Genomic DNA, 5,668 nt, shown 5'->3' with positions numbered 1-5,668 from the left:
GGGACGGCCCTGTGCCTCTGCTTACATGGGGAAGAGGGTATGTTTGTGTTCTCTTCCCACAGGTCCATACTGGTTATCAGCAAGAAACGTAAAGCCAACCGGACTTTTGAAACTACAGATAGAGAAGGGGAGATCCAAGATTTAACAGATCAAGCAGAGATGACAGAGACGCAGAATGAGGAAAATGGCTCAAAAGAATTGTAATAGAAGATTACATGTTGATATGTAAACTGTTTTATGTTTTCTTATTGTTGGTATATACGTGTGTGAAAGTTGCTTGTATATATGCTTTCTGTGTTTTTTCCGATCGGAAGGTGTATGGATTCCACCCGTAGCTACTGGAAGGAAAAGAATTGACTGGTACCAAATTAATGACAAAGAATTACTAACTGACTTAGTTGTGAGCATGTAACTTTGAAAAAGGAAGCTGGGAGGATTGTTGTGAACAACATGTTGCGATTTGCAAAAGCCACTGTGAGCCGGCAGAGCACATACTGGGCAGCCTTGTTGCACGCACTGGCCACGCGTGCGGCAGCAACGCCCAGTCAGTACCTTTGTCATAGACTCTGCTGAGGGTGTAAAAGAGATGGCTCAGAGCGGAGCTGAGGGAGGCTGCAGAGCACACTTTGTGGATAAACAGGGGACGCCCTGAAGGTGCCGTGCCTGCCTCCCTTCTCCACGACGACCCTGCCGATTGACACCCTCCTGCTCAGCGGAATCTTGGATATAGTAGAAATAGTAAAGCCCTCGGAAAGGGAAGTAGTATGCTAGAAACTGCTTTTGCAAGGCTGTACCAAAACAATATGCTAGTAACTGAATTGCCAGCCTCGTACACAGGGTTTTCTTCGTGCAAGAAAAGAAAGGGGGAATTGTTGGAGTTTTGTTTATAGCCGGGGATATGGATCTTTGAAGAGACTGCACGTAGAAAACCATGTGCAAATAAAGACTGGAGCTTGAAAGTTAGGCCTCAAGGGCAGAATGCCCTTGAAGTAAAGGATAAGGAAACTATGCTGTATGATAAGGGAGTAGTGTTTGCTTAGGGCAGAGCTTCGCTAGGCGGGTGTTGTTTAAATAGGCTGTTAAACATGACAAGCGTATGTATCATCCAATAATGGGTAGAAAAGGTGTGGTCTCAGGATGACTTGCAAAAGTTGTCTATAAGCAATAAGAAACTGCGCAATAAATGAGTTTCCTGCAGCTAACTCGTATTGAGTCGTCTCTGGAGTCTTCAATCCTGCTTCCGCACATAAGCTCTCAGTTGGCTCCTCATCCATCCCCAGGTGGAGCTCCATACACTCCAGCTGGTCTTTGACATGGAGGGCGACACCTCCTCCTTGTCTCCCTGATTGTCCTTCTAAAAGAGCCTGTATCCTTCCGTTCCAACACTCCAGTCAAAGGATTCATCCCACCACATCTCTGTGATGCCAATAAGATCATAGCCCTGCAGGTGTGCATCCACCTCTAACTTCTTGTTTATTCCCCATACTGCGTGCATTAGCGTAGAGGCATTAATGGGCCCCAGATGAATGTGCCTTCCTGGCTGGAGTGGCTGGAATTCCTTTTGCTGCTCTTCAGGTGCTCTCAGCTTGTCTTGATCAAGCTTGATATTATCCCCCTCCCCTTCCAATCTAGTGTTAAGCCCTGTCAATGAGCCTGCTAGCTGTTGTGCTAAGACCCTCTTTCCCATTTGAGAAAGGTGAATCCCATTTGGTGTCAGCAAGCCTGGTGCCGTGTAGGCACCATTGTCAAAAAAAACCAAAATTGTGGCGATGATACCAGCCATGGAGCCAGTATTAATAGACTGGACACATCTGTTTCTTCCAGTGTCACTGCTCACAACTGGAATGAGAAGAAAAAGAGAACCTATGCTCCAGATTCCCTTAACAACCATCCCAGAGCCCTGAAGTCTCTCTTGATCCCCCTTGGACTTCATGTTGCAGTTTCATCACCATCCATATGGAAGGCAGTAACGAGTAATAGTCCATGGGCCGTACCAGGCTAGAAGTTCCTAGCACTGTCCTTAACCCGGGCCCCTGGGAGGCAGCAGACTTCCCTAAGAGGAGGATCTGCCCAGCATATCGGTCTTTCTGTTCCCCTCAGAAGGGAGTCGCCTATAACTATTACCCTTTTCTTCTTCGTGGAGGTGGTCATGATATGAAGGATAGGCCTTTCTGACTGTGGCAAAACCTCTGGTGTAGATGGACCGTCATCCACATCATCCATCGACGGACTTTCCACCTCCAGAGCCTCATACCTGTTGTACAGAGGCACCTGGGGAAGTGAGGGGGCAAGGGGGGGTTCACCTGCCGCCCTGAGCACGGACTTGCCTCCATTCACTCCTTTCCTTTAAGCTACTGCCTTCAGCCTGGTGGGGGGAGGATACAGAATCCTCTTTATTTTTTTTTTTTTTTTTGTGGCTCTTCCTATTACTGTGTCAGGTTGGGCAGAGCATGACACATCAGTCTATTTCTTTCTTAGACTCCCACTTTGTGTGAGTACTCTCCACAGGTTCTCCTGCTCCTCTCAGCAGACTCCCAGGCTGTTCTGTTTCTTGCTTACCTTATGCTAAGCTCTGTCTATCTGCCTCATCCTGGAAGCTTCTTTTTCCCCACTGCCTCAGCAGGCTTGGTTGATCCCAAGAGAAGCTACTGCCTCTCTCCAGTCAATTCCACTGACCCAGTATAATCTAGCACCCTTGAAACAGAACAGAGCATATGAACATAATAAATTACAAACAGTTCAATATCCTTAGTCTGAGATATACATCTATACATACAAATAAAACTCTTACATGCTGAGAGAATATTCTTTCTAGAGATGAAAACTCAGCAAATACATACATGTTGTACTTCACACAGTGGTACCTGACATTTCAGTTTTCTTTGCAGAGGTGGAAAACAAGTTAAAAGATTAAATGGGAGCATGTACAAAAAAAAATATGAAAAGATACTGGAGGAATGAGAACAGCCTCCCAAACCAGAGGTTGCTCACCCTGGCAAACATACATTATAAAATGCATGGTACTGGTTTTGACTGGGATGGAGTTAATTTCTTTAGTGTTGTCCCAAAAATCAGGGTTCTTTCACCTGGTATGCAAAAAGCCGATCCACACAGAGTCAAGATATTTGGTTTATTCCAGTTCTGCACAGAAAAAGGGTGCTAGGAGATAATTCGCTAAGCTAGCATGCCTTTGTAACAGTACACAGAATATTTATACTCTTAAAGCTGTGCAATGAATACATTATTCATACTTTAGTCAGTGTCCTTGATACTGATTGGCCTACTAATTCTAGGCTTCCATTTAAAGGGATAGTACACAAATATTTTACTACACATCCTCAGAGAGGGTGGTCTCATTTGGGTAGGGGGCTTTTCTCCCTAGAAGTGTGTTTTACTATGCTAATGAGTAAAGTTCAGTGTAAATTCAGTCTTGACTAACTTATCTTGACATTTCCTTGTTTGATGGATTTATGGTGCCATCCTGTTCCCCTCCTCAGGATTATCTTACAGAGTTTGGATAATCCCTTCTGTTTTACTCCCTCATTTCTCCAACAAAACAGAGTTTCAGTAATCCCTTCTGTTTTATGTCCCTTATTTCTCCAACAATGGGGTTAAGATTTGTACCTTTTTCCTCCCAGAGATATGGTTTTCAACACAAATGGGAGTTTTGATGTCTTGACCCATATAGGTTGATTTTTTCTTTTTAAGTGAGGAAATCCTTTTGCAATTGTTTATTTCTTAAGTAACTGTTTTTCCAATTTCCAGGGAGCAGAGCATAGAGGGCCTATTTCTTGGGCCTTTGTCTCCTCTGTGACCAATACAGTTTGCTGGTTCAATAGTTTGAGTGTTCCTGAATATACTCCTTAAGTGAGTTACCCTGTTACAGGTTGATTTCAATAGTTTGGCGAGAAAATGATTCTCAACAGCCAATAACTGCAGAATCAATAGTTAAAATTTATTTAGGGTAAGCAAGCAAACAGCGCGGGTGCGCCGGGAGTCTCCGCTCCACCAAGACGCACACCCCCGTGGCAGTTTTCTTGTATTTATACAACACACTCATAGCCCTCCCCCCAAAAGGTCAGTCTCTCCCAGGAAATCATTTCCATAGCCCCCGCCTCAGGATCTGCCTCAGGCTCCTCCTCGACACGCCTCCTGGTGGTCGTGGGCAGGGGTCTTCAGGATGAAGGCCGGAGGTCTTCCTCACTGTGCACTTTTCACCTTTTCCCTAAAATTCCTGATTTTTACTGAACTTGCAGAGCCAAACTGGTTCCAGCCTGGTCTGTCCTTGAGTGGACATCTGATCGCCTTGCCTGTCACTATCTGAAGACAAATGTTAGTTTTTTTATTAGTCTTTATCTTTCCTACATGGGCCAGTTTCTGTGCATCCTTCCTCCCTGCAGAGGTGTGAGACGTGAGTCACAGCCTTGCCGGAGTCCGTCTGATCTGTCTTTTCTTTTTCACCAGCCTCCTCCTGGGCAGCTAGTATTTTACAGCAGGGACTTGAGCTGAGTTAACTTAAAGTGGTTACACAAGATTAGTTGTATGCAAGCTTCTCCCACTTAACACTATGCAACAAGAGGTTTAGACCATAGCTGTTGCCCCTTTCCGTAGCATTTAAGCAAGCCTTGCACGAAACATTTGCTCAGTAACAGTATGTCCCTTATATGGTAACACATTAGCAAGCTTGTTTACCCTTCAAAAATATTGTGGGTTTCTATGCTTAGCTTATAACTTGCTTAGCTAGTTCCTGAGACGATGACGGTTTCTATTTGATTGGCAAATTCTAATATATCACTTATTACAACCCAGTTTGATCATCAGTTGTAATACGACTTGCACAGAGGGACTGAATCATCTTTGAGGAGGATGGCTCTTTTCCAAGCTGTTCCATCCACCATTGCTCTACAGGTTTCTCATCAAGGAGAAGTATTAATGGCAACTGGATTGCTTTCCTCAGAAAGGACCATGACATGGTGTCACAGGCAAAACAGTCTTGACTTGGGGAATTTCACTGAATTTTAGTTTATTGCTGTGGTAAGTTGGCCCCAGCTAGCATCCAAGAACACACACAGCCACTCACTCACTCACTCACTCACTCACTCACTCACTCACTCACTCACTCACCTCACCCCACTCTACCCTACCATACCCTACCCTACCCTACCCTCCCCTCCCCTCCCTTCCCACACCTAGGAGGGGTGTGTGGGAGAAAATGGGAGGAACAGGAGCAGAAAAAACACAGGAGTTGAAATAAAGACAGGGAAATCACTTATCAAGTACTATTTCAGGCAAAACAGACTCAACTGGGGGTATTTAATTTATTGGCAATTAGCATAAATATGAGTACCATCTGAGTACTGGGAAAAAAGAAAGAAGACAAACATTGAAACATTTAGGGAAAACACCTCTCTCTCACTTTCTCAGGCTCAACTTCACTCCAGACACTCCCCCTCACCTGTTAAGACTGCAGGTTACACTCAGTCCCTTCAGTAAGGCAATGAGCAACTTAAGGTGGGAGAGGTTGCAGCCAGGGTGTAGTGGTTTCTCTGGTTCTTTCCTTCTCACTCTTTTCCTATGTTCCAGCATGGGTTTATCCACAGGCCGCAGTCCTTAGGGGAATATTGTTCTGCCACTAGCACCTCCTACTCCTCTGATCTTTTTGTTTCCC

Source organism: Tauraco erythrolophus, unplaced genomic scaffold (genome assembly GCF_009769465.1).
Source record: "Tauraco erythrolophus isolate bTauEry1 unplaced genomic scaffold, bTauEry1.pri scaffold_37_arrow_ctg1, whole genome shotgun sequence".
Lineage (NCBI taxonomy): Eukaryota > Metazoa > Chordata > Aves > Musophagiformes > Musophagidae > Tauraco > Tauraco erythrolophus.
This window is presented reverse-complemented; position numbering follows the sequence as displayed.